Source organism: Myotis myotis, unplaced genomic scaffold, assembly GCF_014108235.1.
Source record: "Myotis myotis isolate mMyoMyo1 unplaced genomic scaffold, mMyoMyo1.p scaffold_m19_p_13, whole genome shotgun sequence".
NCBI classification, from domain to species: domain Eukaryota; kingdom Metazoa; phylum Chordata; class Mammalia; order Chiroptera; family Vespertilionidae; genus Myotis; species Myotis myotis.
In genome coordinates, this window is record NW_023416317.1 from 23,943,656 (window position 1) to 23,970,218 (window position 26,563).

At 39.1% G+C, this 26,563-nt stretch overlaps 1 protein-coding gene and 1 pseudogene across 2 annotated transcripts in view; one reads left to right on the forward strand and one right to left on the reverse strand.

The window, feature by feature from the left end:
* The window catches only part of SYN2 (synapsin II), a 162,750-nt gene that overhangs the window by 45,849 nt on the left and 90,338 nt on the right, over positions 1–26,563 (forward strand). The gene's annotated exons all lie outside the window — the stretch shown is intronic.
* LOC118668072 lies at positions 9,561–10,018 on the reverse strand (annotated as a pseudogene).

Here is a 26,563-nt window from a genome sequence, read left to right on the forward strand (position 1 = left end):
GTTTCATGGATTCCACTTTTTCCTTTTGCTTTACTTTACTCTCTCACTTTGCAGGAGCACATCTTCCAGTAGATTTTCAAGAAACGGTGCCTAATAGATCAACCTCCTGAGAAATTGCATGTTCAAAAGCATTGTTATTCTTCTCATACATTTGATTTACTAGTACAGTGTAGTAGAATACAGATTTCTAGATTGAAAGTGATTTTCTCCAAAATTTAGAAAATTATTGCTTCTGTCTTCTAGCATCTTATATTACTATCGAAAAGTTTAATATTGATAGGTCAGGAAGGCAGAATTAAAAATTTAAAAGCTTGATGCTTGGTCATTTGGATGTATAGATTTTTATATCTGACAATATAAGAATACATATTTTCTCAATACATGGAACATTTTAAAAAATTGATAGGAACAAGTCAGAGCACATAAAAATTTCAAAAATAGATATTATAAAGAACGATCTTTGACTACAACTCAATGAAATTAGGAGTTAATGTGAAATGATGAATTTTTAAAATTACCCATGTATTTTGAAAATTTAAAAACACACTGCTAAATAATTAAAAGAAATTTAAAATACCTAGAACTGAATGATATGAAAACATTATATAGTAATATTTAAGGGATACAGCAAAGGTGCAGTTTTGCAGAAAACTTATACTTTAGATACATACATTTGATAAGAAAACTTTTAAAAGAATGAGCTGTGTTCTTTTTATGAAGATAGAAATGAAGAGAAGAAACTCAAAGGAAAACAAAAAACAAAAAAAGAATGGATTTTCATGCACACAGTAAAGACCTGCTCAGGTTTTGTGATTGCATTCACTCTGCGGATCAACTTTGGGAGAAATGACATCTTTGCAATATGAATCTTTTAGTTCATAAACATGATGTATCCCACCATTTATTAGGTGTTTCTATAATTTCTCTCAATTTAATATTGTGATTTTTCAGTGTGGAAGTCTTTCATATTTTTATTGCTTTTGTTTCTGGGTGTTTGGTGGTTCTTTTGATGTTATTATAAGTGGTTTTACTCTTTGAATTTTATTACCTTTCTAGTGGCTGCTGACATATAGAAATAATTATATTTTTGCATAAAATGAAAAAATTGAGTATTACCATTTTGCAACTCCTAGTGCAGGGGTGGGCAACCTTTTTGTGAGTGCGTGCCAAAACCAGCAAAATCTCTGACTCAAAGTTCTTCTGCATGCCAACCCTAATTTTTTGAGACCATGTTACGCCTACTTGATATCTCTTAAGGTGTACGTATGTGAAGAACCTTGAAGAAATAATAAAATTCATTTGAGCGACAAAAACACAGTATATGATGATGAAAAATACATTTATTTTTTAATGTATACATGTACACTGATAGTCCGACAGAAAACTTTATGACTTTGTTTGATATTATCAGTGGGACTTTTGCTGCTGCATCACTGATGACAGAGATTTTACATCAGGTTTATATTTCGTGACCTTCAGAGATATGCATGAGCTACTACTTTCATCCGTCAGGCTACTCCTATTACAAGACTTAACAAAATTCATCACTGAGAACAAAGATTCACAAGCGTATGTGGATGAAACCAAAACACTGGTCGGATCTAGGAAGGCAGGGAGAGTTAAGGCAGAAGCATAGAAATTGCTCTTCCCCTCTCTCGTCAATCCATGTCTATGGTCTTTAAGATAACTTGTTATGTAAAATTATTTATTTATCCAAGATGCACCTACACTGAATTTATCTGAAAAATAAAAAAGTCAATATTAAGAAAAAAAATTGTAAATGGAAGACTATAAGAGAGGGTTTCGTGTGCCAGCAAAAGTTACTGGCGTGCCATGTTTGCCACGCGTGCCAGGGGTTGTTCACCCCTGTCCTAGTGAATTAATGTATCGAGGCATTGGACATCAATAGCTGTTAACATCACTAGCTGTTAACATCACAAAAGGAGATAAGCAGATGTGAGTTCCTGATAAAAAAACATAAAGGTCTAGATACTTTAACAGATGAACCCTAAGACAAGAAACAGGTGAAGTGGCAAACCTGTGGATTAAAAGGGATTTAGAAGACACACACACAGTTTTTTTAAAAAATGTGTGTTTATTGATTTCAGAGAGGAAGAGAGACGGAGAGATGGAAACATCAATGATGAGAATCATCAATTGGCTGCTTCCTGCATGCCCCCTACTGGGGATGGAGCCCACAACCTGGGCATGTGCCCTGACCAGGAATCAAACCCTGACCTCCTGGTTCATAGGTCGAGACACATACAGTGTTTTGTTGCTGTTGTTTTTTATTTTATTTTTTTAATGGATAGCTCTAAACTATAGTGTCTAAGAATGTACACTTGGGTGCAAATATAAGGAAGTGATTACTATAAATGTCAGGATGAAGGTTACTTTTGAAGAAAAGAAGAAAAGAAGGAAGTTAATTTGGATAAGCTATTTACTGGGAGAGCTGCTGGGGTGGCAGGCAAAATTCTGTTTCTTAACCTAGATGGTGGATACATGAGTGTTTGCATTATACCAATTCATTAAACTCATTAAGCAGTATATTTTTTGGTATGGCTTCCTATATCTTTGTTTCTGTATTCTTGTATCTTTATTTACAATATAAAGGTTAAAGAAAAGAATGTCTTCTGTGGTCCAAACTAATAAACCAGAAGATTAGTGGGCAGAGAGGAGAAAGAAGGGAGCTATATACCTTTAAAAGGTTGTTTTTGTTGTTTTTTTTTAAACTACTCTATGCTAGGCTCTGTGCTAGGGCATTTCACAGATGTTATCTTAATATTCAAAATTACTACCTCTGTTTTACTAAGTCTCATAGAAGTTAAATAAATTGCTCATGGTAATGAGTAGCAGAGTAGATAGATATTCAAGCCCAAACCTGATCTTTTCCCAAACTATAGACTCCTACTTTCCTCATTGGCTGATACTGGTAGTACATTAATTTCTCTCTAAATTCAGTGTCTATATTATCTATCCTTCAGTTGGTCACTCTTCTGAAAAGTTATGTCCTTTGTGTATATTAAAAACTCTATGGAAATGTGTATATTAAATGTTTTTCCTCCAACTGATCTTTAAAAAGACCAATTGTATTACTCATTCTAACAGAAAAAAAAGATTATTTTAAGAAGACAACATAAGGTATGAAAATAAGGTGCTATCTTTAGATCTCCTATTTTTAGAAAAATTGTTTACATGAGTAAAGTTATTTGAAATGAGTCTCAAATATAGTCCAGCAGCTGAGCAGTACCAGAACAATCTTAAACATATAGAAATACAAGATACAAGGAGGGATTTTATTTTCAATATTTTATGTGGTGTTGATTTTAGCTCTGAACACTGTATCAACTTGGATTAGATGTGCCTATAGATTTATTTGGTTGCAGTTTTATTTTATTTAAAAAAATTATTGGCAACATTGGTTGATAACAGTTCATCATTTTCTTTTCAGGTGTACAAGGTTATAATTTTACATATGTGTATTTTATTGCATGCACACCACCCAAAGTCTACTTTCCTTTTGTTACCTGCAGTTTGATTTTAGAAAGTTGGTTTTATATTTATGGTTTTAATTTTGACTTAGATTTATTTTTCTTAGCATTTTATTTGTTGATAGCTTTATTTGTACTCTTTTAGTTTTTTAAATCCTGACTCAAGGAGTGAGGATATTTTTTCCATTGATTCTTTTGAAAGAGTGGAAGGGAGAGGTAGGGGGAGAGAGAGGGGAGAGAGACAGAGAGAGAGAGAAACATCGACATGAGAGAGACATATCAATTGGTTGCCTTCCACACGTGCCCCAGCCAGGTCCGGGGATCAAACCTGCAACCCAGGTTACGTACCCTTAACCGGGAATCAAACCCACAACCATCCAGTGCGCAGGCCAACACTAACCCTGAGTCATGCCCAGCCAGGGCTATTTGTACTCTTAATTTACAGGGAACTGACCTCTTCTACGCTCTCTGTCTTTTGGTTTTTCCACTCCCTTCTATTGTTAATATGAGGCAATCAGGGAAGATTTTATAAAAAAATATGACAATACATAAACTAAGTATATAAATTGAGTTGGTTATATAATTTTATGCATTTATTTTTATTTTTCAACTGTAGTTTACTTTCAATATTTTATATTGATTTCAGGTTGGTTCTGTAATTTTAAGAGTTAAAACTAAAAGATAATTACTATATGAATATACTTGACATATATTCTTTATTTTGAGCATTTTAAAGCATAGTTTCTCAATGTGTGGTTCTCTGACGTCAAAATCATCTAGATTTTTACTTTAAAAGCAGCCCTAGCTGGTGTTGTTCATTGGTTGGAGCATTGGCCTACACACCAAAGGGTCTCAGTTGGTCACTCTTCTGAAAAGTTATGTCCTTTGTGTATATTAAAAACACAGTCAAGGGCACGTACCTGGGTTGCAGGTTTGAACCCGACCCTGGTTAGGGTGTGTGTGGGAGGCAACCAATACATGAATATCTCTCACATTGATGTTTCTCTCTCTCTCTCTCTCTCACCCCCCTTTTTCTCCCCTCGCCCCCTTTACTCTCTTTAAAAATCAATGGAAAAAATATCCTTGGTTGAGGAGCAACAACAAATAACAAATAAAAGAAATCTCTTACTCTTTGAGACAGCGTGGATGGACCTGGAGATTATTATGGGGAATCTAATGAACAAAATAAACTGACAAACAAAATAGGATCATAGACATGGAAGTATGGAACAGACTGACAGATCTCAGAGGGAAGGTGGGAGGAAGGGCAGAAAGAGATTAATCAAAGAACTTATATGCATACTAGAGGCCCGATGCATGAAATTCATGCAAGGGGCTCGGTCCCCGCCACTGTGGCAGCTGCCTTGGCCCCCTGCCACCACGGCGGCTGCCTCTGCCTCAGCCCCCACTGCGGTGGCTTCATCCAGAAGGACATCCGGAAGGATGTCCGGTCTAATTAGCATATTGTGCTTTTATTATTATAGACTAGAGGCCCGGTGCACAAAATTCATGCATGGGTAGAGTCCCTAGGCTTGGCAATCAGGGCTGATCTATGGGGTGACCAGAAGGGCAATTGGGGCCCCTGATTGCAACTGCCTTGGCCTGGTGCTGCCCGTTCACCTGCTCCACTATCCCGCAGCGGTCCTGCTCTTGTCTGGGCCCATCGGGCTGGCAGCGCCTCCACTGCAGCCCATTGCCAGTGCGGCATCACCGACGCCTGCCATGTTTCACATCACCCCCTGGTGGTCAGCGCACATCTAACTCCCAGTTGGTTGAATTCCTGCCAGTGGGGACAATTTGCATATTAGCCTTTTATTATATAGGATATGTATAGCCCATGGACACAGACAATTAGATAGGTGAATACCTGGTGTGGGATGGGAGCCGGGTGAAGTGGTAGGGGGGAGGAGAGAAAATCAGGGACATCTGTAATACTCTCAACAATAAAATAAGTTTAAAAAATAAAACCATACTCCCCTCCCAAAAGCATACTCTCTAAGTCCCACCCCAACCTTTCTGAATAAGAATCTGCATTTTTTAATGTGTGTGTACCTAGAATTTGATTCTTATTCTTTTTTCACTTTCCCTATTTATTTCTTCACTTGTTTAAATTTCTTATCTATAGTATCTATAAGGATATGTAGATATCAGTTGGCTATCTGGAGGTTGATTTGGTAGACCATTTGCATGTTTTTGCAACAATAGATTTCTGATGTAAGTTGGAGATCTTGACAGCATAAATGCATTTTTCTTTCCAACAAATTAATGATCCCTTTAAATTTAATAAATGATTTCTGAATGATTCTTAGCTGCATTCTCAAAGACCTTAATTAAGATATACTATTATGGCCCGGCTGGCATTGCTCAGCGGTTGAGCCTGGACCTAAGAACCAGGAGGTCATGGTTCAATTCCCAGTCAGGGCACATGCTGGGGCAGTGCTGAAACAGGGAGAGAGGGATGGGCAGAGAAAAACCCAGAAAGAAGAATGGATGCTGGAGATCTATTTGATAATTTTGCTCTTCATGACCTAGTCATGATATTATTGTTGGAATGTCATAACAGTGCTGAGAATGGCTTCCAAACAGAGCACTCACCTTTATTATCCCTATCATTCCACCCTGCGCTGTGTCCTGACAGTCTCTTCTCATTCCAGTTTCATGCTGATTCCACCTACTTTCTTATTTTGGAAAACATCCTCTAGTGATAGCACTTGAGCCTCAGATTGACATAAATTTGGATAAGGGATACTTAGTATATGATCAAGAGCTGGATCCCACTGAGGCATATCTAAATCTACCTCCTTTTTTACATGCGTTGCAAGTAATGTGAGAGCAGTTGAGCCCTGGCTGGGTGGCTTAGTTGGAGCATTGTCCTGTACACCAAAAGGTTGTGGGTTCAATCCCTGGTCAGGGTGAATACCTGGGTTGTGGGGTTGATCCCCAATTGGGGCACATACAAGAGGCAACTGATCAATATTTCTCCCCCCTCTTCTCCAAAATCAATAAACATCATCTGGTAAGGATAAAAAAAATCATGTAGTATGGCTAGCTAAGCTTTAATTTCCTGAATCTTTGAATGCCTCGATTTTAAGGATAATACATCACACCTTCATAATTCACTGCTTGGAATCAGAGGTTTTTCGGTTTGGAAGAGATTTTAAAGTGTTTTCTAGTCTAGAAATAATTATACCTTCCTGTGCATCAGAAATCCATGGAGGACTTTTTTTTTTTTTTTTTTTTTTTAAATAATGATTCCAAATTTCCTCCTCAGATCTCTTTAGTTAGACCCTCAGTATTGGGATCCTAGATTTTTGTTTGAATAAGCTTTCCAGATGATTCTTTTTTTTTTTTATCAGTCATTTAAAGCTTGATTTTATAAAACACAAAAAGACATTAAGAGTTCTGTATCAGCGGAATTGAAACAGGAGAAATAGCGACAGATTTGTAAGTATAAATTATATACATTAAAGTCAAGTAATTGAGGGTTTTCAATATGGAAACTATACAAATGAAATAAATGGCAAAAGGACCTGCTGGGAATACTGTGACTGTGGCTGATCAGTTACTTTAGAACTAAACAAAGATTCTGATATTCGGGCTTCTTTTGCTGTTCCATAGTCAGATGATTCTTATACAACCAGTCAGAGCTGTGTTTGAGACCCACAGGTCTAGACCAATCCTCCTTGTCATTGAATTTCCACCACTTCAGAAGTAGAAAATTTGTTTCCAGCTCTCCTATTTCTTACTATTCATGTCCAAGACTTAGTCCGTTCATTCTTATTTTTTCAACATTTTCTTGACCCAGCACTTCCCTTCTCACACCTACTTTCAAACAAAAACCAAACACAAAATAAATAACACCAGCAACAACAAAAATACCCAACCACTTATTGTCCATCTATTACATCCCTGGTGCTAGTCTAAGTATATATCCATGTTTACTTTATAGTTCTTACAATAATCCCCTTTGGAAGGTATTGTTATTCTCATTTCTACAGAGATTGCATAACTACTCAAGGCCACATTACTAGTAGGCGACAGAACTGAATCTTGAAACTAAGGTTAACTGTGCTTTTAAAAATTTTTATTTACTTAGTATTTGCTTCAGCTTCCAATCTCATCTTTTGTTATTATTCCTCTGAGTATATCTCCTCTTCATCAGTGATGAGATCTACAAATTTAGGGCCTCAGCTCCAGGCAAGCCTAAAGGCTTTCCACTGTTTTCTCTTCTAGTCTGTTCTTATTCTAGTCATGTCCTAGTTTCTCCGGAAGTCTTCTCACTATATTTCTATCTATTGCACTCTTTTCAGTTTCATCTGAATTCAGAACATTTATTAGCTAAACCACTTACTTGGAGTCCCTTGACCACTCATTTTATTTCTCATGTGTTATTTATTTTTGTTTGCTTAGGAAAAAGTTCTAATGTGTTAATATTTCAGCAAAGTTATTGCAACAGATTTAAAAGGCAGACAGACATGTTATTATAGGCTATGTAGTAACAAAGGATTTTTATACAATTAAAATATTACACAGACCTATGGGATTTATTGAGTAACTAACAGACCCATAAAAGAAATTAAATTTGAAAGATTAAATTCAATATTAGCACCTACAATATATTCGAAAGTAAAATTTTTAACTGTTTCATTCCTCCTAATGATTCTTAACTCTCTCCCAAATATGGTACTCTCAAACTGCAAAGATGAATAAAGGGCATAAGAAGCTCCAGTACTAAGAACATACAGCCCAAAGAAGAACTAGAAGTATTGACTCAGACTTGAGAGTTTTAGTTGGAAATCATTTAACTTTCTATACTTGAACTCATCATAAGATTTCTGTGCATTGAATACTGTATATGAGTGAAGTCTATGAACCTATTTCCAGTAGGGATGGTTAAAAATTAGCAATATGCAGTATTATTCTTATCAAATTTTTCTCATAAGTTATGTTTGTAACAAAATTATACTTAAAATATGTATTACACTTGCTTATTATACTTTCAGCAACACAGGAGGGACCTTTATGTGTTTGATGGTTTACCATCCACTTCATTGTGCTTACTTATTTTTGTAAGGAACAAACAATATATACCACATCTTCCCAATATTCAGGATAATGCAATAATAACAAAATTATCCAAAGAAAAATAACTGGAAATTGCATTAGATACTGCTTTATTAGGAATTAGAGGTCTGGTGCACGAATTCATGCATGGGTAGGGTCCCTCAGCCTGGCCGGCAGTCGAGGCCGATCGGGGAGAGGCGGGGGCGGGGGTGGGGGTGGGGGAGAGGGGAGGGCGGTGCTGGTAGGCTGGGAGGAGGGACTGCGGGAGGTTAGCTGGCCAGCTGCAGGAGGTTGGCTGAGGGAGCATACTGACCACCAGGGGGCAGCTCCTACGTTGAGCGTCTGCCCCTGGTGGTCAGTGCACGTCATAGCAACCAGTCATTTGGTCATTTGGTCGCTTAGGCTTTTATATATATAGATAATTGCTATAATAAAACAAATAACATCGTACATTATTTTTTCCAATGACCTTCAGTTTGAGAAACTTAACAGCAGAAATAGATCTTTAAGATTCGAGTCATTGAGAAATGTAGTTCTTTGAAATCTGGGAGATATATTAGCAAAACCACAGATCCAGCTTACCCTTCACTGAAATTCTGGAGAAAAACATTTTATTAATTTGGGGAAATAAGACTGGACACTGGCAAAGATATGACTTTGAAGTCAGTAGCCACCTGGGCTGTATGATGAGAACCATTGGTATTGGTAACAGATAGAAATAAACTTAGGCTGACCAACTGAATATTTTATTAATAAGTTAAATGCCTCATTGTATTTTGGATAGAATACAAAAAGTAAAATGGCTTTTAATAAAAAATTAAAATGCTTAATTGTGTTTTCTTAGAAACCAATCAAAAGATTACAGACTTCTACACAATTTGAAGGCACAAATTGGATGCTGAGTGACTAGAGGTCATTCCAGGTGTGGAATTTTAGAAAGTCTTTAGAGTAAATGGCACTGTGGCTCTGGCAGCAGATACAAAGGTATGATACTCTAGAGAGGAGGTAGGGGACACTCTCTGATCAGCCAGTGGATTGATGGAGCTGGAGCTGGGATCTTTAATTTATGGTTCATCTTCCACAGCTCATACCTCTGTCTTCATAAATGGTAATTTCAGATCGCTTTCAGTGAGATCTGTCAGGAGGAGGTCTTGGGGAGCATATATTTTCTCATTTTGATCTTGAGTGTATTTGGAGACTTTTGAGAATCTTTTCATAATGAATTTCTATGCATAAGAAGATGGTGTATGCTGTTACACATGCTTCAAGATATGATTGACTCTCAAGCTTCTGTGTTTCTGCATAAAGGTTACTTAGAATTCGAACTGTTTCTTCAAACTGCTGCCTTTCAGGCTGGCTCTCCAGCTCTGCAGGAACTTGGTCTGGAACTGGCAGCATGTGCCACTGTTTTATCCTTGCTGAATGAATATCTTCATGAACACTGGTGCCTGCTGAAGCCTCATGGTGAGGACAAGACTGGCTACCCCACTTCATCTGCCCTCCAAGTGCTGTTGTATTACCCCCTCATGTATTATTTCTTATTTCCTCAGCCAGTCTGTAGGCTTTTTGAAGTAAGGGACTATATTTACATAGTTGGTGCACAGTAAATGTTTATTGACTGACCACCTGGAACACTTAGGAAATGGGGAAAAGGGCTATTGGACCAAAGTTTGAGGTGAGGTGACTCTGGAATAATCTTTTAGGTTTCTTATCAGTATCAAAGAACTATTGGAGCTCTGAGAATAGCTCTATACTATTTTTTCTTTTCCCTTACTTTTCATTACTATTCTTAACAGGGGCCCTATGTTACTTTTCTCCAGGGTCTGTTGGTCATCCTCATAACCCTTCCTCTCCTGCACAACCCCTTTGACCTTGAATTTATCATTTCCCCCCTTTGGGCCTCTATGTCCTCATTAATAAAATAAGATCAAAATAATCCTTAAGTTTCTTTCCACTTCTAATATTTTATGATGTTACTGTCCAGAAGTTCTACTGAAATATGGAGCAAATTATATATCAATTTCTTTGTCATAGAAGCCAAATTGGTTCACTGAACAGGTTCTGGAGAATAAAAACTTTCAAGCCCCAGACTTAGTGGGCATATTAGTATTGATAGTCTCCATGGATTTTTATCAAAGGAAATTTTGGACATAGGAATGGTGACATTTGTCCATCTTAGCACTTAGCAGATGCAACCGAGAGATGAAAGCTTGGAAAAGGTGACTGACGTCATTAGACCAATTTGACCGTGTGGTATTATTCTCAGAACACACTCCAGCATCTGAGTTATTTTTATCTGCTGTGGGTCAGAGTCTGGGGCTTGTTTCTCTTCTCTGAGAAAGCAGTAGACAGTTTAATTGATGGCTTTGCCTGCCAGGACATTTGGTCTTAATAATGTGCTCAATTTTTCCTTTGTTCCATTGGGAACTTAAACTGTAACAAGGAAACTTAGTAGTAAAAATACTTTGATGTAGAAAAAAATAAGTACCTTTTGTTCTAATCCCTGGCCTTGAGCATGTTATTCCTCTTTCTAAATCAGTATCTTTTTTCTGAATATCCTGCCCCTCTTTGTTGATACCCTTATTAAATATTTTCAAAAGCCCACTCCCATTCCCATCCCTCAATTGCACTTTCTTCTCTCTCTGAAATTCTATTAAAAGGAGCCTATACTATGCAATATATTACTTAGTTCTCTACCATCTTATATTATTACTAGAGGTTGGAGCACAAAATGATTGCACGGGCAGGGTCCCTAGGCCTGGCCGGTGACCAGAGCTGATCTGCGGGGAAAATGGTGGGGCGATTGGGGGGGCCCCCGCTGGCACCCGCCTTGACCGGCCTGGCACTGCCCACTTGATAGCCACTCCCCCCGTCACTGCTGCTGGTCACCTCCCTCTGCAGGGCGGCTGGCGGGGCGATCGGGGGGGCCGCCACTGGCATCCACCTTGGCTGGCCTGGGGACTGCAGGCTGGGGGCAGCTCCTGCATTGAGCATCTGCCCCCGGTGGTCAGTATGCATCATTGCGACAAGTCATTCTGCTGGTTGTTCCACTGTTTGGTCAATTTGCATATTAGGCTTTTATTATAAAGGATATCACTTTTTGTGTATGTTCATTTTGTCTCCTTAAATTATTTGCATCTTGAAGGCACAGAGCAATCTTCATTCAGCTCTGTGATCCTACCAGAAACAGTATAGAGCAGCGGTTCTCAACCTGTCGGTTGTGACCCCTTTGGGGGTCGAACGACCCTTTCACAGGGGTCACCTAAGACCATCGGAAAACACATATTGAATATATAATTACATATTGCTTTTGTGATTAATCACTATGCTTTAATTATGTTCAATTTGTTACAATGAAAATACATCCTGCATATCAGATATTTACATTACGATTCATAACAGTAGCAAAATTATAGTTATGAAGTAGCAATGAAAATAATTTTATGGTTGGGGGTCACCACAACATGAGGAACTGTATTAAAGGGTCGCAGCATTAGGAAGGTTGAGAACCACTGGTATAGAGGAAGGAATAAAAGAGTGTAAGGGACTTAACATTTATTTTATTTTTTTAAATATATTTTTTTCATTTTTTACAGAGAGGAAGGGAGAGGGATAAAGAGCTAGAAACATTGATGAGAGAGAAACATCGACCAGCTGCCTCCTGCACACCCCCCACTGGGGATGTGCCCGCAACCAAGGAATATGCCCTGACTGGAATCGAACCCGGGACCCTTCAGTCCATAGGCCGATGCTCTATCCACTGAGCCAAACCAGTCAGGGCGGGACTTAACATTTATTGAATTCATACCTTGTACTAGGGATGTATTCATACTTTGTCCCGGGGATGTGTACTTCATAGTTTATTTCTAAATTTTCACAACAGCCTAAAGATAGGAAATATTAGGTCCATTTTACTCCTGAGGAGACTTGGCCTCAGACACATTAAGTAGGGGGGTCAGAGTCAGTGTGGGGTAAGGCATATTTAGTGTTAAATCCCTCCCTCTCTGCCTTTTACTTTTTGTGTTGCTTAACCTTTCTGAGCTTCAGTTTCCAGATAGGAATAATATCATCCTTATTGGGTACTTGTGAGCCTTAATGAGAAAGATAATGGAGAGAGGGAGCCTTCGGATGCTTGGCTCATAGACAATCTTTAAGTGAGACATAATTGTAGGTGGAATGGACAGGGCTTGCTATTGAATTGGTTGTGGTACAGAAGGGGAGAAAAAAAAAGTGAAGCGTAGCTCCCAGGTGTCTATCTTGAATAACTGAAAAGATAATAATATAGATTACAGAGAATCTGAAACACTGGAAGAAAAACAGTGGAAGGAGAATGATGAGTTTAATGATGTTGAATAGGCAATACAATACACAAGTCTAGAGCTCAGTGGAGAAATCTGAGCAAAAGGTACAGCTACATGTGGTAACTGAAGACCTTATGTGGAAGAGAGAAAGAGTTAGATGACATAATTTCTGGAAAATTTCAAAATTTAAAGGTGAGTAGAAGATAACACAAGAAAGGTGACTGAAAAAAAGACAGCCAGGTAGGTTGGAGAACCACGGAAGTGTCACTGAAGCCAAGGGAAGGAAACATTTTAAGAAAAATTGTCTATACGTAGTGTCTTTTCTTTCTCATCTTCCATTTATTCTTCAACTCGGTTCAGTCTGGCTTCTGCATTATCTCATTAACTGCACTGAAATGTCTCTTTTCAACCAATTCAATGAGCATTTCTCTATCCTCATTAAACTTGCTCCATCAGTAATATTCAAAACAGCTAGCCATTCCTTCCTTCTTTCCCCTACTTCAGTGGCTGCTCTTTATAATTAAAAAAAAATTCTTTTTTCCCTTTCCTTAAGGAAGTATTTATTGCATATTATTAGTGATTATATTTTACAGCAAAATTAAATGTGTACACTTTTTACAATTATAAACTGGAAATCAAGGCCTCTGTCAAATTTATATGCTGAACCAAAGTTCTGGTTTTCAGAATTCAGCAGTCAGTCATGATTCTGGTCCAGGGCCACCAGTCCATGATTTCTAATAGTTGAGGATCTTGTCAGTAATTGTAATAAAATCTTCCTTATATATGACAGTATTTCCATAGAAAACCCTCTCAGGGATTCAGTTATTTCATTTATTGAGATATTCCTTTTCTCTAATTCATCATTTGACACATGGAAGACGTCCTTTTGTTGTACTTCACCTCATGGCTTGCTCTTTTTCTCATGGAAGAAAATCAAGGAGCCCAACAGGGTCCAAGTACCCAATTAAAAGAATGTGGGCATCTGCTGGTACCAATATGTGTCCTGGTCTAGATGCAAGGCACCACTGGAGGAGTGTGGCTGCTCTTTTTTAGTATCCTTGTCTAGTTATTTTCCTTCTACCTAATTACTAAATGTTGGGATTTCTCAGGGTTCAGAACTGAGCCTTTATTATCTCTTCTGTCTATAAATTCTTTTCTTAGGTAATTTCATACCATCTTTATCTTAAAGCTTACAATTTTTGCTTCCACTTCAGACCTCACCTTTGAGTTTCAGTTATCTGTATGACATCTCCACTTGCATATCTCATATGTATATATCAAAAGCAGAACTCTTGAATTTTTTCCCCTTCAAGCCTGTCTCCTCTTCAAAACTTTTTTTCCACCTTAATAAACAGTACCAACATCCAACCTGTCAAATTAGAACTTTGGGATCACCTTTCACTGCCTCTTTCTCATTCTTGACAGTTAGCCTAATACCAAATTAAATCTGTTTTATCTCCACAATTTCTCAAGTCATCCCATTTCTCGCTGGTCCAGGTCACCATCAGTTTTCACTTAGATTCTTAAAGTAGCTTCCTAATTGGCCTTTTGGCCTTATCTTTCTTTAATTATTTCTCCATACAGCAAAGAAAGATCTTTTAAAAATATAAATTTGATAGGACATATATGAGTTAAAGATGGAATTAATAACTTTCATATTAAAGGACAGATATTAAAGGACAGATTCTTGTTGGCTCCTTTAGAGTCCTATAAGAGGTCACAGGGTGGCTTGGAAGACAACCCAGGTGTGTGGAGAACCAGTCAGAGCTCCAGAAGGACATTCTCACTAATCTGATTCCAAGTGACATTTTCTCAAAGTTCAATAAAAAGAAGCTCATGGTTTTCCATTTGTTCTGCTAATTATAAGCCTTCTGCTATTAGATTTGCATTATAAAATTCATTTGTGATCATCAGTTTCTGCTTATGTCTAAGGACCCAGTGCCTTGAATGAGATTGGTTCTTACTACTAATGGTATGATTAATTCTCTACTGAAAATCAATTGGAAAAACATCTCCTCAGTGCCTTCTCTGTGTAGATTTCAGGTATACAAAGATGAATAAGGTATAGTACCTGTCCTCAAAGATTCACAATCTAGCAAAGAAGACAGGGTAGATTAAATATTAGTTATAATCAATACATATAAAGAGGGCTATGGGAGTTATGGGAGGGATCGATTTGGCTCATAGGTAGATGGAGTGAAGAAGACCTAACGGAGGAGTTGATATTTGGACTATATCATAAAAGATAAATTGGAGTTTGCCATAACAGAGGAGGGTATTTTGGAAGTGAACATAGTAACAGGTGTAAAAAGACATCAGAAAACGATATAGAAATGTCTTATAAAAGTTTATCAGTGGCAGTTGTTTAACATCATGGCTGCCTGAGCTGGTAGAAACTTAAAAGTAAAAGTTAGGGAATAAGATATCCATAGATGACTTAAGAAAACTCTATCACATTTCTGGGAATCTAAAAGGCCAACACAACGAGGGGCTATGTAGATGTGCATGAAAGACAAAGACCATAATCTCTCACTTCTGGTTGACATGAGGCTCAGTACAAGCAGGATGTATAGGCTAGAGCAAAGTTGTAAACTTCCTGACTGAGTTGCATTCCTGCCCCAACATGCACATATCCCTCAGCAAAGACTAGGAAACTTATTGGTTCCAGGTATTTCAGGAAATCTCCACCCAATAATTATGATACTGCTAAACTAATCGAGCAGAGACTTCACTGGATCCACACGATAAAGAATACAGACTGTTCATCAAAGTCACTAAACCAACAAATAGCAGTAGCAAAATCAATAACAAATCCTGGAGACATGAGAGATTCTGATTTCTAGGTTGCCACATTAAAATGCCTGCTTTTCAAATAAAAAGACATGCCAAAAAAAAAAAAAAAAAAAAAGTATGGCCCTAGCTGGTTTGGTTTAATAGATGGAGAATCGGCCTGCAGACTGAACAGTACTGGGTTTGATTCCAGTCAAGGGCACATGCCTGGGTTGCCGGCTTGATCACCAGTAGGGGGCATGCAGGAGGCAGCCGATCAATGATTCTCTCTTATTGATGTTTCTATCTCTCTATTCCTCTCACTTCCTTTCTCTAAAATAAATTTAAAAAACATAAAAAAAAGAATGAAAGAAGGAATATTACTATCTTAGAGAAATAAAAAGAATATAAGGGGCACACTATGAACTCTTGTATGCCAATAAATTAGATAACTTAGTTAAAATGGATAAATTCCTAGAAAGACAGAATACTGAAAATAAATTAAGAAATAGGCAATCTATAAACTCATAAAATTAAAGAAATTGAATTAATAATATATATTATATATATATATCCCACCAACAAAAGCTCAGGACCAGATGGCTTCAGTAGTGATTTGTAGCAGATATTTAAGAGATTAACACTGATTCTTCACAAACTCAAAAAAAAAAAAAAAAAAAAAAAAGGGAAGAGAATAGAACATTTTAAATCTCACCTTAAGAGGCCAATATTAGCTGATATCAAAACAGACAACACATTACCAAAAAAAGAAAACTGCAGACCAATATCTCTTATGAACACCCTCAACAAAATAATAGCAAATTGAATTCAGCACTATATAAAAAGGATTATACCACATGATCCAAGCGGGATGTCCCAGGAATATAAGGTTGGTTCAATATACAAAAGTCACAGTTCAATATCTCAATAGACAGAAAAAGCATTTGACAAAATTCAACATTGTTTTTCATGATAAAACAACAACTTAGGAGTCAAAGGGAGCTTCCTTAACCTAACAAAGGGCATCTATAAAAAAACAAGAACAAAAACCTATAGCTAGCAACGTACTAATGGTGAAAAACTAGAACTTTTTCCTCCAAGATCAGGAAGATGACAAGGATGGCCACTCTCACCATTTCACTGAACTTTTTACTTGGAGATTCTAGCCAGGGCAATTAGGTAAGAAAAAGAAATAAAGGCATACATCTTGGAAAGGAAAAATTCAGTTGTATTTCTATACACTCTCTAAATTGATCTGTAGATTCAGTGCACTCCAGTGTCCAAATTACACCTGGCCTTTGTGTGTGTGTGTGCAGGAATTAAGCTGATTTTAAAATCATATGGAAATTCAAGGAACCCACAAAAGCCAAAACAATTTTAAAAAGGATAGTTAGAGAACTCCAATTCCTGATTTCAAATGTTACTACAAGGCTTGATTACAAAGCTACTACAATTAAAACAATGTGTTACTGGCATATTATAGACATACTAGAGGCCTGGTGCACAGATTCATGCACAGGTGGGGTCCCTTGGCCTGGCCTGTAGAGATCGGGCCAAAACCACCTCTCTGACATCCCCTGAGGGATCCTGAATTGTGAGAGGGCAGTTCTCAGGTGACAAACCCTAGAATCGGGCTCCCTCTTCTTTGGTTCCAGGTGCATCACCCAAGAACCACAGCTGCCAAGTCACCAGAGCTCGGCAGCTCCTGTGTTGAGCGTCTGCCCCCGGGTGGTCATTGCATGTCATAGCTACTGGCTGGTCGGCCAGTCCGCTGGTTGCTTAGGCTTTATATATATATACATACTAGAGTCCTGGTGCACAAAAATTTGTGCACTTGGGGGGCGGGGGTGCCCCTCAGCCCGGCCTGTGCCCTCTCGCAGTCTGGGACCCCTCGGAGGATGTCCACCTGCTTGCTTAGGCCCGCTCCCCAGGGGATTGGGCCTAAGCTGGCAGTCAGAGATCCCTCTGGCAGCCCAGGAGCCCTCGGGGGATGTCCACTTGCCAGCGGGGACCAGGCCTAAGCTGTAGTCGGACATCCTTAGCACTGCTGAGGAGGCAGGAGGGGCTCCCGCCATCACTGCTGTGCTGGCAGCCATCAGCCTGGCTTGTGGCTGAGCAGAGCTCCCCCTGTGGGAGCACACTGACCACCAGGGGGCAGCTCCTGCATTGAGCGTCTGCCCCTTGGTGGTCAGTGTGTGTCATAGTGACCAGTCGTTCCCAGTCGTTCTGCTGTTAGGGTCAATTTGCATATTTCCCTGGTGCATGGGTGGGGGCTGGCTGGTTTGCCCTGAAGGGTGTCCCGGATTAGGGTGGGGGTCCCTGCTGGAGTGCCTGGACAGCCTTGGTGAGGGGCTGAGGGTCGTTTTCAGGTTGGCCACACCCCTTTCAGGGAGGGGGGGTCCTGCTTGGGTGCCTGGCCAGCCTGGGTGAGTGGCTGATGGATGTTTGCAGGCTGGTCACAGCCCCTTCAGGGTGGAGGTCCCTGCTGGGGTGCCTGGCCAGCCTGGGTGAGGGGCTGAGGGCTGATTGCAGGCTGACCACAGCCCCTTCAGGGTGGGGGTCCCCGCTGGGGTGCCTGGCCAGCCTGGGTGAGGGGCTGATGGCTGTTTGCAGGCTGGCCATGGCCCCCAGCCACCCAAGCTCCTAGTGGAGGCTGGCTGGAAGCAGGTATCTGGGATTTATTTATGTTCTATAATTGAAACCTTGTTGCCTTTAGCAGAGGCCACAGCCAGCCAAGGCAGGCAGGAAGCTTGGCTTCCTCCATCGCCGGGGCAACCAAGCCTCCTGCTTGATCCAGCTCCGTGGCTGCCGGCCTCCATCTTGGTTGGGTTAATTTGCATATAGTCACTCTGATTGGCTGGTGGGCGTGGCTTGGGTGTAGCAAAGGTATGGTCAATTTGCATGTTTCTCTTTTATTAGATTAGATAGATAGATAGATAGATAGGCCATATATATAATTAAACAGGCAAAGAAAAGTCTTTTCAGTAAATGGTACTAGAGCAACAGTATATTCATATGCAAAAGAATTAGATTGGACTTCCACCTCACACTATATCAACAATTAACTTAAAATGGATCAGAGACTCAATTATAAGAGCTAAAACTGTAAGATGCTTGGAAGGAACTATAGATATTATTCTTTGTGACCTTAATTATACAATAGTTCCTTAAATATGACACCAAAAGCAAAAGCAATAAAAGAAAAAATTTGATACATTTCATCAAGATTTAAAATTTTTGTGCTTCACATACTATCAATAAAGTAAAAAGGAATAGTAAAATACTTAGGAATAAATGGGAGAAAATATTTGTAAGTCATTGATCTGAAGTGGGTCTAGTAAACAGGATATATAGAAAACAGTTATAGTTCTGGCCAGTTTTTCTCAGTGGTTAGAGTGTCAGCTCGAGGACCAAAGGATCTCGGGTTCAATTTTTGATCAAGGGCACATACCTCGGTTGTGGGTTTGATCCCTGTCTCCCACTGAGGCCTTGTGTGGGAAGCAACCAATCGATGTGTCTCTCTCACATCAATGTTTCTCTCCCCACTTCTGCCCTTTCTTCTGCTGTGTCTGAAAATCAATGGGGAGAAAATATCCTTGGGTGAGGATTGAAAAAACAAAAACCACCGTAACTTGAAAAGACAACCCAGTGAAAAAATGGTCAAAGGATTTAAATAGACATTTCTCTAAAGAACGTATACAGATGTCCAACAAGCAGTTGAAAAGATGTTCAGCATCATTTGCCAGCGAAAAGCAAATCAAAACCATAGTGGTATATTATTACACCCTCTAGAATTGTTATAATAAAAAAGATGGACAAGCCCTAGCTGGTTTGGCTTAGTGAATAGAGCATCAGCCTGTGTACGGAAGGGTCCAGTCAAGGGCAAGTACCTCGGTTGTAGGGTCCTCCCTGGCCTGGGCCCTGGTAGCCCGCATGCAGGAGGCAGTCCATTGATGTGTTTCTCTTACATCGATATTTCACTCTGTCTTTACCTCTCTCTTCTACTCTCCCTAAAAATGAATGGAAAAATATCCTTGGGTGAGGATTAAAAAAATAAAAATAAAGATGGACAATAACAAGTGCTGGCAAGGAAGTGGAGAAGTGGGAACCCTAATATACTGCTTCTGGAAATGTAAAATGTTGTAGCCACTTTGGAAAAGTCTGTCAGTTCTTCACAAGATTAAACAGAATTACAATATGACCCAGAAATTCCATTCTTCAGTATAAACCCAAGAGAACTAAAGTTATATATCCATTAAAAAATTGCACATTAAAAATGCTCCATAGCAGCATTTTCATATTGGCCCCAAAAGTGGAACAAACCCAAATGTCTACTAATTCTAAGGCCTTGATTCTCAGTAGCATGGCATCACTTGGGAGCTTAGGAATACAATATTAGGCTCACCTCAGATTTACTGAATTGGAATCTACATTTTAACACATTCCCCAGGTGATTCATACACACACTAAAGGTTGAGGAGCACACTTCCAAGGTGCTTACATTGTTTGGGATGGGGATTATGCAATCAACTAATTTCAAATGTAGTTAAAGTCAACAATATAATTTCAAGGTTAACCATGGAAAGAAAAGAAATAGCCTTATATAACTTTTAAATCAGCATAAAACTCAGAAAATTAACAAGAAGGGGGGAGGAAAAGAGTAAAAGAGATGTATAGGGCAAATGAAAAGCACATTTGAGGTGAAACATAACAGTAATCCCAGTAAGTGTAAGTGGCCAAAATTTACCAGTTACAAGAAATTATCAAATAGGATTTAAAAATAATTTAACTATATGCCTTTTATAAGAAACACTAGTGGCCCAGTGCACAAATCTGTGCACATTGAAAGGAAATTAGTTAAAAGGTGGCAGCGGGGCGGGACTGGGTGAGATGGGCCGTACACACCCTCCAGCCAACCTCCCTCGGTCCCTCCCTGGCCAGCTGCACATGGGGCGACATCTTGGCTCAAAGGGTGTCTGTGGAGTGAGCTGGGTCCCTCTGGTAGATGGGGTCCCTAGGCCTGGCCAGGCCGCAACCAGCTCTCCGACATCCCCCGAAGGGTCCCGGAGTACGAGAGGGCACACTGCAAAGCTGCTGTCGTTCGGCAGTTCCTGTGTTGAGCATCTGCACCCTGGTGGTCAGTGTGTGTCATACCTACCAGCTGGTTGGATGGTTGGATGGTTGCTTAGCCTTTTATATATATCTATATATCTATATATATCTACATAGATATATATCTACATAGATATATATCTACATAGATATATATCTATATATATCTATATAGATATGTAGATATATATAGCTATATATATAGATATATATATATAGATCTATAGATATAGATCTATCTATCTGTACATACATACATACATAGATACACAAAACATAAGATCGTGAAAGTGAAAATAGGAAAAAAGATATATCAGGCAAACACTAAACTAGGGTAGCAACAATACCTCAACAAAGCTGTTTAGAAAGAAAACTATAATGGTGGGATAGCCATATTAATATCAGACAAAATGTAGTTTAAGGCAAAATGGTTCAACTTAGAATATTTAATAATTCTAAAACAGTCTCAAAATATATAAAGCAAAATTGAAGAACCACAGGAAGAAATTTATAAATGCAATATACTTGTTAGGAGTTTTCAATACATCTTAATTATTTGAAGTTCAAAAGTCAAAAAAGCAGTAAAGTTATAGAACATTTAAACAACATAATTAATAAGAATGATCTAATAGGCACATATACAGATCCTGCATCCAACAACTGGAGAATATACATCCTTCTTAAGTACATGTGAAGCATTGTTCAAAACCAAACAAAACTAAGAAAGAGATGATGGTAATATAGATAAGAGTGATATAGGTAAGATGGGCTTTATAAGATTCTTGTTTTAGATCTTTTCTTGATTTTGAGCATTATACTTGTAATCACTGGTTTTGAAACTTTAATCATTCCTGTGAAACTCAGCCACTTTCAAAATTTGCAGACTCTGCCATAAATTGAGAGGGAATTGCTTGCATCTTTGATAAAATAATTGAATTGTATGAGCAATCTAATTTCATCTGTTCATAAAGTTTAAATTAGGAGAATGCCAACTCATGCAGCAGCTGCAGTTTTAGGCAAGGGCTTTATATCCAGTCACTGGAATTCTGGGACAGAACCCCTTCATCAGCATTCTTGACTCTTAAACTTAGACCTCTTTGCATATCAAAAAGTCTGGTAAAGTAAATTTTGGCCTTTTCAAATATACCCCACTCCCACATAGCCTGAAGTAACCTCCATCTCCTCTGAGTCACAACAATTTTTTATCTATGCATAATGTTTGGCACAAAGTGAACATCTAACAAATGTTTGAATGACAGAATAGAAGGGAAAGAGGGGAAAAGAGAAGGTCCATGCCCTTCCAGGGGTTTTTGTCCTGGTTAGCATCCTAGGAAAGGAAAGAACACTTGATTTAATCCGAAGAAGCCTTGATCTAGGGTAACTCTGGTGCTTTATATAGAAGGAAAGCTTCAGAAGCTTCCATTCAAACAATCCATGATATTTTCAGACTTTTCACTGTAGAATTCACATAGCCTCACATGGAGTTTTTTTCTCAGGATTTCTGGAGAACACATGAACTCTTTTATAATATAGAGAAAACTTTTCTAACCTGGCTTGAAGTGGAGCTATGTGCTATCCCAGACCCACCTTGCCATCTTAATAGAACTATGAACTCATACAATTCCAATGGACGTGTCTTGTGATATTGTTGAGGTTTTTTTTTTTTTTTTAAGAAGAATTTTATTTTAATTTTTCAATTACAGTTTCATTCAATATTATTTTGTATTAGTTTCAGGTGTACAGCATAGTGGTTAGACAGTCATGTTTTGCAAAGTGTTCCTCCTGATATTCCAAGTACCCATCTGGCACCATACGTAGTTATTGCAATATTATTGACTATATCCCCTATGCTGTACATTACATCCTCATGACTATTTTGTGACTACCAATTTGTAGTTTTTTAATCCCTTCACCTTTTTGACACAGCCCCCAACCTCCTTCCCTCTGGCAGCTATCAGTCTGTTCTCTATCTATACGTCTGTTTCTATTTTGTTTGTTTGTTTTGCTCTTCAGATTCCATATATGAGTGAAATCATATGGTATTTGACTGACTTATTTCAGTTAGCATAATATGTGGTATTAGTTTTCTATTGCTGCATAACAATACTCATTTATTAGCTTATAGTTCTGTAGGTCATTAGTCTGACATAATGTGGTTGGGCTCTCTTCTTAGAGTATCAAAAGGTCAAAATCAAGATGTGCGGGCTGAGTTCTCATCTGGAGATGCAGGGAGATAAATATCTTCTAATTTTATCTTATTTGCAGAATTCAATCTCATCCTATATAATAAAAGCCTAATATGCAAATTGTCCCCTCGACTGGGAGTTTAACCACTAGTTTGACCATTTGCTATGACGTGTGCTGACCACCAGGGGGCGGCGCGGAACATGGTGGGTGTCGGTGACTCCGTGTTGGCAGTGGGAGGCAGTGGATACACTGCCGGGCCCCCAGGAACCTGATGAGAGTGGGACCACAGTGGGATGGTGGAGCAGGTGAGCAGGTGGTGCCAGGCCAAGATAGTGCGAGCAGGGGCCCAATTGCCCTGCCCATCACCCCGCAGACTGCGACCAGCGGCAGTAGTGGTGGTGGTGGTGGTGGTGGGGGGGCGGGGCTGCCGCCTGGCTCCCAGACACTGAGGGAGCCAGATGGGGGGCCTGGCTCAGATCGATTGCCCTGCAAGTGGGATGGTGGAGCAGGTGAGGAGTCAGTGTCGGGCCAAGGCGGGGTGCCAGGTGGGGCTGTGGAGCTGTGAGGCTGGGGACACCAGCTGGGGCCCGATCCCCACAGGCCACCCCAAGGGACCCCATCCGTGCATGAATTCGTGCACCGGGCCTCTAGTATGGTTATAAGACTGAGATCCCTGTTTCCTTGCTAGCTGTCAGCCAGAGGCTACTCTCTGCTCCTACAGCCTTAACACCTGGCCTTCTTAATTTTCAACTCATCATGGGCAGGTAGAATCTTTCTTGTGCTTCAAATCTCTGACTTTCTGTCATCAGCTGGAGAAACCTCTTTGCTTTTAAAAGGATTGTGTGATTAGTTTAAGTCCACCTGGACAATCTTCTTATATTAAAGTTAACTACATTATAATAATCTGTGGGTATAAAATTCATCATATTCAATAATTCTGGAATTAGGGTGGGGAATCTTAGAATGCTGCCTACCACATTTGTTTATGTTTTATGTCATTTACTAGATCCTAAGAGTCTTGAGGACAGGTTAATGCCTGGCACATCATAACACTTAACAAATACTGATTTTCATATCATCAGTGACTAAAAAATAATGTTCAAAGTTATGTATGACATTAAAAATTTTATTGCTAGCTAGAGGGGAATGTTTGTGTGTGTGTGTGTGTGTGTGTGTGTGTGTGTGTGTGTGTGTGTTTTTTAGGGGTAAGGACAAGTTGGATTAGTTAATCTTTTACATTCCAATGTCCAATGCTGCTATTTTATATACTGTTCAACTACTCAAACATGCTATTTCACATAACCATGTGCCTTATTTTGATTCCAGATTCCCAGCAGAAGTATTCAAACTAAAGGAAAACATAACTGAAGTTAGGCATAAAAGGGACTAATAATTTCCTCCTGGTATCCAGAGGGATGCCAACAATAGCTTCCAACACAAATTTATCTTTGAAATTAAAAGTCTATTATTCTGAGACTTTCTAATGTTAATGTTTTCCTTCCTGACTGAGTAGCTTTTAACCTGTAGTTTTGAGTGATGGATGTCCTTGAAATTTAATGATATTTGTTCAGTTCTTATTGACTATCTGCTCAAAAAATAGATTAGCAGATATTTCTCTCATCAGAGAGCTTGTCTGTGTAATGATGTCATTGTAATCAGGCTGGGTAATGTAATTCTCTGCTTAGCTCGGTCATTCCCATCTGAGATGACTCATGTAGAGGCTTCTGGAATATGGTACAGTATTTTAAAGAATAGCATGTAAGGAGGAGTAATATGATTTATTTATCATCTCTGACCTTTCAGTGTAGGATGAATTTTAACCCGACATTTACTAAAATCATTTGACTACAAAAGTCCTGCTGTAGAACACCCAAAAAATCTCATAGAACACAGTTTTGGGAAAGTTGATTTTTTTCTAATCTAAGAAACTAAGACCAACTTTTAGGAGCATTATAGAGTACTTTTATTAGAAGTAGCATTAGACCTCATTGGTTGAACTACCATATTACAGTCAGAGAATCTGAGGCCCTATGGGATTGAAGAAACTTGCCAAAGATAGTGAGTTGTTGACAGAGCTTGGATAAAAATAATTCAGATGTCTTATCTCTCACTTCTGTGCTTTTCTCATTATAATACAGTTCATAACAAACTGGTAAATATCACCTAGCTACTATAAGCCATAAGCCCATTTTTGCTGAAGATGGCCATACCTTTAACATTGATGAGACTTTAGTTTGAAAATAGATGTGGGAAGAGGGCTTTGACTTAAAGCATATATATACTGTTTTTTTTGTTTAAAGAAAGTCACAAGATAGTTTTTTCCAACTTCAGTTCATTTTTCTTTGTATACAGTTTGTCTATTAAGTAAAGGCTTATCTCTTTTCCCTTCAGGAGTAAAAGCTGTTACTAGTATAAGGTCCTCGGACTCCAGGGTGAACTAATTCAGTCATTTTCTTTTCTAGCATCTGTACTGTTGGAATGTGTGTTCCAAGTGGGGATCTATCATGCATTATTTAATGGTTGTTCTTTTAAAATTTTTTTAAAAAAAGATATAATCATTTTAGGAGCTATTTCCCCCAACTATCTACTTAAGAGACATTGGGAGAAACTTCTAGAGAAGACCCTTGGGCAGTTGTTGATACAGTTTGCCGCCTTAGAACAGCCGTGGGCAAACTACGGCCCGCGGGCCAGATCTGGCCAGTTTGAAATGAATAAACCTATTGAAATAAAAGACCGTACCCTTTTGTATAATGATGTTTACTTTGAATTTATATTAGTTCACACAAACACTCCATCCATGCTTTTGTTCCGGCCCTCCGGTCCAGTTTAAGAACCCATTGTGGCCCTCAAGTCAAAAAGTTTGCCCACCCCTGCCTTAGAATCTGTCTAAGAGGAGGAGCAGTGTTTAATGCTGAAAAACATGATAGTGGAGTAACTTAAGGAGAGGCTTTCTAGAGGTGCTTTGAGTCTAGATGAGAAGAGAGGTTCAGTGTGCATGTGATCTGAAAGCACAGTACCTGTGTGCAAGTACTACAGTAAAATATTATGCTGCAGGTTATCTGCCCCCCTCCCCATTGTTCTACTTCTTGGATCAACTCTGTTATCTTAGAGCCATTCTTGTCAACCTCACAGTCAGATTCAGTTAGTTCATTTTATTTCTTTCAGTATTTTTAACTGCCTATGACAATTGAATTGTGACATGGGCTTTTTAAGTTTGGGGTTTTTTAGTTGTTGTTTTTTAAAATATATTTTTATTGATTTCAGAGAGGAAGGGAGAGGGAGAGAGAGATAGAAACATCAATGATGAAAGAGAATCACTGATTGGCTGCCTCCTGCATGTCCCCTACTGGGAATTGGGAATTGAGCCTGCAACCCAGGCATGTGCTCTTGACTGGAATCAAACCCGGGATCCTCCAGTCCACAGGCTGATGCTTTATCCACTGAGCCAAACAGGCTAGGGCTTTTAGGTTTGCTTTTAATTGATTTCACTACTAGAGGCCTGGTGCATGAAAATTCATGCACTGGAGGGGGCCCTCAGCCTGGCCTGCCCCCTCTCACAGTCTGGGAGCTCTCAGGGGCGGGAGGCAACCTGGCGATCAGGGGAAGGTGATGCCCCATCACACCTCTGCTGCTGCCACT